Source organism: Euphorbia lathyris, chromosome 1 (genome assembly GCF_963576675.1).
Source record: "Euphorbia lathyris chromosome 1, ddEupLath1.1, whole genome shotgun sequence".
NCBI lineage: Eukaryota > Viridiplantae > Streptophyta > Magnoliopsida > Malpighiales > Euphorbiaceae > Euphorbia > Euphorbia lathyris.
This window is the reverse complement of record NC_088910.1, coordinates 26,876,132-26,883,442: the sequence shown is the minus strand read 5'-3', so window position 1 is coordinate 26,883,442 and position 7,311 is coordinate 26,876,132. Positions and strand designations below refer to the sequence as shown.

General features: G+C 35.1%; 1 non-coding gene across 1 annotated transcript; it reads right to left on the bottom strand.

Moving 5' to 3' along the window:
* Positions 1-235: 235 nt before the first annotated feature.
* On the bottom strand, positions 236-342 carry LOC136216150 (small nucleolar RNA R71). Its single transcript, XR_010683142.1, has one exon. It is a non-coding gene; the product is annotated as a small nucleolar RNA R71 (small nucleolar RNA).
* Positions 343-7,311: the final 6,969 nt, after the last annotated feature.

Here is a 7,311-nt window from a genome sequence, read left to right as displayed (position 1 = left end):
TTATGGACTACCTAACGAAAACCCTAATGCACATTTGACAAATTTCTTAGAAATTTGTGACACTTTTAAAATTACTGATGTAACAGCCGAAGCAATCAAACTTCGCCTCTTTCCTTTCACTTTGAAGGATAAGGCAAAAATTTGGTTAACTTCTATGCCTGCTGCAACATTTGAAACTTGGGACCAATTAGCCCAAGCATTTTTACAAAAATATTTTCCCTTAGCAAAAACCGCAAGAGTCATCAAAGAGTTGACATCTTTTACATAAAATGATAATGAAACTCTTTATGAAGCTTGGGAACGTTTGAAAGAACTTCAACGTTTATGCCCACACCACCAACTGCCAGATGCACTTTTAATGCAGACATTCTATAATGGATTAAATCCTACAACTAGAGGTTCATTAGACGCTATGGCTGGAGGGTTATTTATGAAGAAGACGTCCGCCCAAGCAAGAGAACTTTTGGAAGAAATGGCAATCAACAGCAGTATGTGGCCCGCCGAGCGTGGCCATATACCGACAGCGAAACCATCATCCTCAGGTACATCATCGGTTAAAGGTATAATGAATCTTGATCCTGTAGCAATGTTACAAGCTCAATTTTCTGCCTTATCGTACAAAATTGATAAATTTATGGCACCATGCGATCCTAATGATCCAATCTAGAGAGACATTGATTACGAAGGTATGAATGAGATAGAACAGGTAAATTTTTTCTAAGGACAAAACCAAACTACTAATCCTTATTCTAATACTTATAATCCTGGATGGAGAAATCATCCTAACTTTAACTGGAAAGATGGTAATAATAATAATAATGCAAATGCTAATCAATATCGGATAAATAATTATCAAAATCAAACAAGAGATACGATTAGCACTTTATCTTCAAAAATCGACAAATTTATTGATGTTATGAATGGAAATGTAAGAAATCAAGACGATGGTTTTAAACGGATCGAAAGTAAATTCGATCAGCTTATCAAAAACCAATCATCTAGCATCCATAATTTGGAGGTTCAAATTGGACAACTTGCTAAATCAATTCCATCCCGCAAAGAGGGAAGTCTTCCCAGCCAAACGGAAGAAAATCCGAAAGAGCATGTTAAGGCTATCACTCTTCGCTCAGGGAAAAACTACTTAGGTCCGGAAATGCCCGGAAATTCAACTTTACCTGGAAATGATTTACCAAAATCCAAAGAAGATACATTAAAACAAAAAGATACGCCAATTGACTCTAATCCAAAACCTTTTGTACCAAAACCACCTTTTCCACACAGGGTCCGAAATAAGGACCATGATAAACAACTTTTATCATTTTTAGATAAACTTAAAAATTTGCATATAAATTTAACATTCATGGATGCAATTACGCAAATTCCTAACTATGGAAAATTCTTGAAAGATTTAATTTCAAAAAAGATTAGTTGGGAAGGAATTTCATCCATTTCTCTTTCTGAAGAATGTAGTTCGATAGTATCAAGCAAATTACCTACTAAACTCAAAGATCCCGGATGCTTTACCATTCCGTGTACTTTGGGAAATATGGAATTCCCAAGTTGTCTTTGCGATTTAGGAGCTAGTATAAACTTGATGCCATTGTCTATTTTTGAAAAATTAGGTTTAGAAGAAGACATCAAGCGTACCAATATGGTTTTGCAATTAGCGGATCAATCCACTAAAAGACCATATGTATAATTGAGGACGTCTTGGTGAAAGTTGACAAATTTATTTTTCCTACTGACTTTGTTATCTTAGATTTTGCTTATGATGCTAATTGTCCGCTAATCTTTGGTAGACCGTTCATGAACACGGGACGTGCTCTAGTTGATGTGTCGGAAGGAAAAGTAGTTTTAAGAATAGGTGACGATAAGATCGAGTTCGATATGAATCAAGCAATGAAATATCCTATGGAGGATTTCGCTTGTATGAAGCTTGATTTAGTTGAAGAATGTGTTAATGACATTGTTCAAAGAGAAGAAATAATAGAACCTATAATGGGTAAAGAATTAGAAGATAAGGACCAAGAGCCTTTGATTCGAGAAGATGGACCAGTTCCGCCTTCAGTCGTAATTCCACCTAAATTAGAACTTAAAGAGTTACCAAACCATTTGAGGTACAACAAAGAATATTGGGCTAGTAGGGAACTTAACAAAATTTATTACGAAAATATTTCCGAAATAGAAACTAATTTCGTAACAAGATTTCCTAACATATAAATCATTTCATTTTTCTAATAGTTAGTTTTTATTATTTATTATTTTTATTTATTATTTTGTTTTGTTTTAGATTATATCATTTTATATTAGAATTTTAGATATAGAAAAATGTATACAAGTCATGATTTTAATTAATTTTTAGGAATTTAATGAGAATTAGAAGAAATTCAGTGATTCTCAGTTGAGAATTTGAAATTCTCAGTTGAGAATTCACATATATAGAATTCTTAAGGAGGTAAGGAATTTCTGAACTTATAGAGAATTTAAAATTCTCAGTTGAGAATTTGGGTATAACTAGTAGCCAGGAAAATTTCTGGACTTGTAGAGGATTTCAGATTCTCAGTTGAGAATTCTGATTTCAAATTGAAAGGAAAATTTCTGAACTTACCGAGGATGAGGATTCTCGGTAGAGGATCAGAAATTTGGAGTTTTGACAACTAGCGTGTCGCGACCGCGGGTCAGCATCCTCGGCCGCGACACGGGGAAATTATGCAAAAATTGACCCTTTTCCAGCAGATGCAACTCTTCAGAAACGAAGCGTTAAGTTTCTTCATTTCTAAAAGGGTTGTTTCATGCCTTTTCATTTCAAAAACAACACCTCTTTTCGTCCTAGGATCTTATAAATAGGTTCTAGATGTTCATTTTTCTGTCACTTTCTTTTCATCTCTATTAGAACTATCTCTGATTTTATTACCATTTCAACAATCCAGAAATTAAGTTCAGAACCTTTCTTCCTTAATCATTCCAAACACCATGACTTCCTCAAACACTTTATCTAAGAAAGTTATTACTTCACACAATAAGCATGTTGATATATCAGAGCGTTACGGATGTAACTTTCCCATCTTCAATCATGATAAGGGAAGGCGCTTCTTGAAGCTTCGATACACATTCTTTGTCGGAATGCTATACATGGATGACTTTCTTAACGATCAGTTGGGAATTAAAGATGATATGAGTCGCTACATGGAACGTTTAGGATGGACCAGATTTGTTGATATGAAGTTTCCTATAATTGGAGACTGGATATTAGAGTTCTTTTGTACGGTTCGCTTTGTTAACAAGCGTCGGATGCGTCTCAGTTTTCGTCGGGATGGCAAAACTTTCACTTTTGGATATCCAGAATTACATGCTTGGTTTGGTTTTCCCTTGAAGGATACTACCAAACGTCATCATGGAAGAGATATGACGTCCACTGATATTTGGCGAATGCTCACCGGCATTTGGCCTTTCAACCCTAAACTTGCCTATAATAAGTCTTTTTATTCCAACTCTATGCTATATTTGCATAAGTTTCTGAGTCACAGCCTGTTCGGTCGCACGTTCAGTAGTGTCGTCCAAGAATCTGATCTTTATGTACTTGGAGATATATTTCAAGGCAACGTGGTTGATTCTTCAAAAATTCTGATGGAGGGTCTTGTTGCCGCATCTAGATCCAAGGCTAAGAAGGTTGGATTCGGGAATATTGTATATGGAATAATTCTAGGGACCAAGGGAAGCATTTCTGTTCCTTGGACTGATGCTGAATCTTTCCCAATGCTAGACTATGAGTTTTTAGAATATGAAGGTCTAGTGAAACGAGTATTTCGATCAGGACCAAATTTTCTTTCTGCACCAGAACGTCAAGCCTTCGTGCAGTTGAAAATAGAACGCTATAGGGCTAAGAAAATCCCGATTGAAAGGGACGAATTTTTAGCATAGCTTTTGTTTCGTTTGTTTGTAAATATGTTTCTATTCAATAAAAATCTTTCTCTTTTGCATTATTTCCTGTTTTTGATTATTTGGTTAAACTAACATTTAATTCCATAATTCTAAACTAATGCACTTATTAAATGCAAACTTAATCCATTCATTACTAATTAAATGATTAATAACTAAGTTTCAATTCCTTAAATAAAGATTCATTTAACTTACATTAATACATGCACATAAATGCTTCAATTAATTTTAGTTCCAAACCTTTCCTATTCTTAATTTAACATTCATTAATTAAAGCATTTTTCATTTATTTTTCCATTAATAAGGATAAACCTTTGGTTTTTCTTATCATTTAATGTTTTACATTTATGTTTTTAAGTACAGATAACATTTTTAAGGAGTTCAGGATAGAATTTATCAAAGAAATTACACAAATAGGAGTTAATATGCAGATTTGGGTAGCCACGAGGTGATCCGCGGCCGAGAATTAATGGATTCTCGGTAACTTCAGCAAATTTACTCCAAATTCAGACAAAAAATTCGCTGCCAAACGCGATTCGCGGCCGCGAATGGTGTATTTCTCGGTAACTTCAGCAAATTCCCACAACAATTCAAAGAAAAAATTGGCTGAAAAACGCGATCCGCGGCCGCGAATGGTGTATTTCTCGGTAACTTCAGCAAATTCCCACAACAATTCAAAGAAAAAATTGGCTGAAAAACGCGATCCGCGGCCGCGGATACACATCCACGACCGCGACACGCGTGTTAAAGGCAACTCCAAGTCTGGATTTTTGGCCTAATTTTCAACCTTTTTCCTATTCAACCTCTACCTATTACTCTTCCTATTCCTCCTCTACTTACACCTCTTCCTATTCCAACTATACTCATTACTCTTCCTATTCCTACTCTACCTATTAAACTTCCTCTTCAAACCCTATATATATACCTATTCCTTACACAAACCTTACACCACCTCCAATTTTAACCAATTCCCTACTCTTACCTCTTCCCAATACTTCACTTTTACTCTTCCCAATTTCATCATTACCCTTTTAATCACTTACCCCTTTCAATTCAAGTCTACATACAACACTTCTACTTCATCTTCAACCTCAAGCTTTTCTCTCTTTTCATCTTTTCATCTAAACCCTAAACACCATAACCATGCCTAGAGCAAAGCGTGTTGGACACAAGCCGGCTGTCACTGAGGCTAATCGCCTAAGGATTAGTTGCGGGGCTTATTTCGACATTCATTCTGAAGAAGAAGTTGGACATTTCAAGCACTTTTCAAACGCCAATCGTAAGTTCGTGGATATGCAGTTTCTTGACTTTGATTCGGTAAGGAAGTTGAACTTCACTACACGAATTACTGCTTTTATTGAAACTTTGGGATGGGAAACTTTTGCTTCTATGCGTTTTCCACAAATTCAAGAGTATGTGGTTGAATTTTTGGTTACTTTGACGATGAACAAAAAGAGGACTGAAATTTCTTTTCGGAATAATGGTGTCACCTATACCGTTGATTATGAGGCTATGGGTAACATGTTTGGTTTCCCTACTAGTGATTTTTATGATAAGCCTCGGGATTTTGACAATAACTCTTTTTGGCAAACTCTTTCCGACCAAACTTCTTTTGATTCTAAAAACACTTCAAGCAAGTTGATTAAGGACAATTGTGTGTTCTTCTTTCACAAGTATTTGAGTTTTTCACTTTTTGGTCGTGTTGAGAGTTCGAAGATTCAAGTCCGGGATTTGTTTGTTTGGGATTGTTTGTTCAAGGGTTTACGGGTTGATAGCATTGGAATGATTTTTGACAATTTATATCGTGCTTCGAGGGCTCATACCACTCAAGTCCCTCTCGATAATTTCATAACCGCTATTGTTTTGGGAGCACGGGATGAATTGGCTACTTTTAATATGTCCACCTACCATGGATATGTTCCGGTTTTGGACATTGCGGCTCTTGAGCGGGCTCATTTGTTGGTTTCTGCGGCTCCTCCGGTTTTTATTTCTTATGCTACCCGTATTGCTCATCTTCGTGGCACTATGGGTGGAGGTGCTTCTAGTTCTCATAATGTAGGTACCGAGGGAGAAGGAGCGGAGGAAGGAGCGGAAGATGCCCCACAAGCCCAAGCAACACAAGATAATGATCCGGTGGATTTAAGGAGAATTTTGAACCAAATCAATGCCAATAATCGACAAATGAATTTACGGATTGATGATTTGGTGGAGAACAACATGGTGATGAATGACAACCTCAATACTTTGAGGCGTGCGCATAGATCGACTCGGCATCGGATGCTTTCGTTTTTCCGACGCCGAAATGTGGAAACTTCACCAACACCTCCGGATTCCCCGCCGCATGCTTAGGTTTTATCTTTTATTTTTATCTTATCTTGTTTTCATTTCAGTTTCGTACATTTTTATTTTCTTATGTTTCGTACAATTTCAGTTTTAATTTAATTTTATGATGCATGTTTTCTTTGCTATATCTTTCATTTCTTTCCGTTTGTTTTATCTTTAACGTTTTATCTCCATTTTTGCACCAATGAGGACATGGTCCAATTTAAGTGTGGGAGGAGATATATACATATATCATTTTTATACAAACGAATGAATGAACGAATGTATGCAAATGAATGAATGAATGTATGCAACACTTGTTTGTTTTCAACAATACAAAATGCAACGTATATTGCAACAAATGAAAAAAATTAACATTTTTTATGAAATATCATTTTTACATTTATAAATTAATCATAAGTTAAAATTTTTATGATTATTTTTAGGTTATCCTTATCGATAGAAATAAATATTTCTATACGGGTAATATTTTTCAAATTTTTCACAAATCTTCGACACGATTTTAAGTAAAAATTGTCTCGAATAAATGTATTTAAGTAATAAATTCTTTATTTTCAATCTCTATTTCATATCATGAAATTCATGATATAATAAATCTTATTTTAAATTTTCAATTAGGTTTATAGGCATTAAATTAAACTAACAATTTTTAGCTCGGTTTTGATTTTGTCTTACATTAACACCAATTGAAGTTTTTAAGGAAACTATAACCATAATACATATTGAATTTTAAGTCAATATAGGATGAATGTGCTAATTTTCTTTTTCCCAAGTTATAATCAATAAATCGTATTCTTAACTTTTGGCCACGATTGACACCAACCTTATCACAGTCGAGGTATGAAAGGGAAGAAATTAATAAGTAAAGCGTACTTTTGGCCACGATTGCGACCACCCTTATCACAATCGAGGTATGAAAGGAACGTTTAAATAAGAAAATTAAGCGTGTTTAAAGTTTAAAGTAACGATTGCGTCCACCCATGGCATGGTCGGTACCTCTTAAGCGAACACAAATAAAATGCATATAAA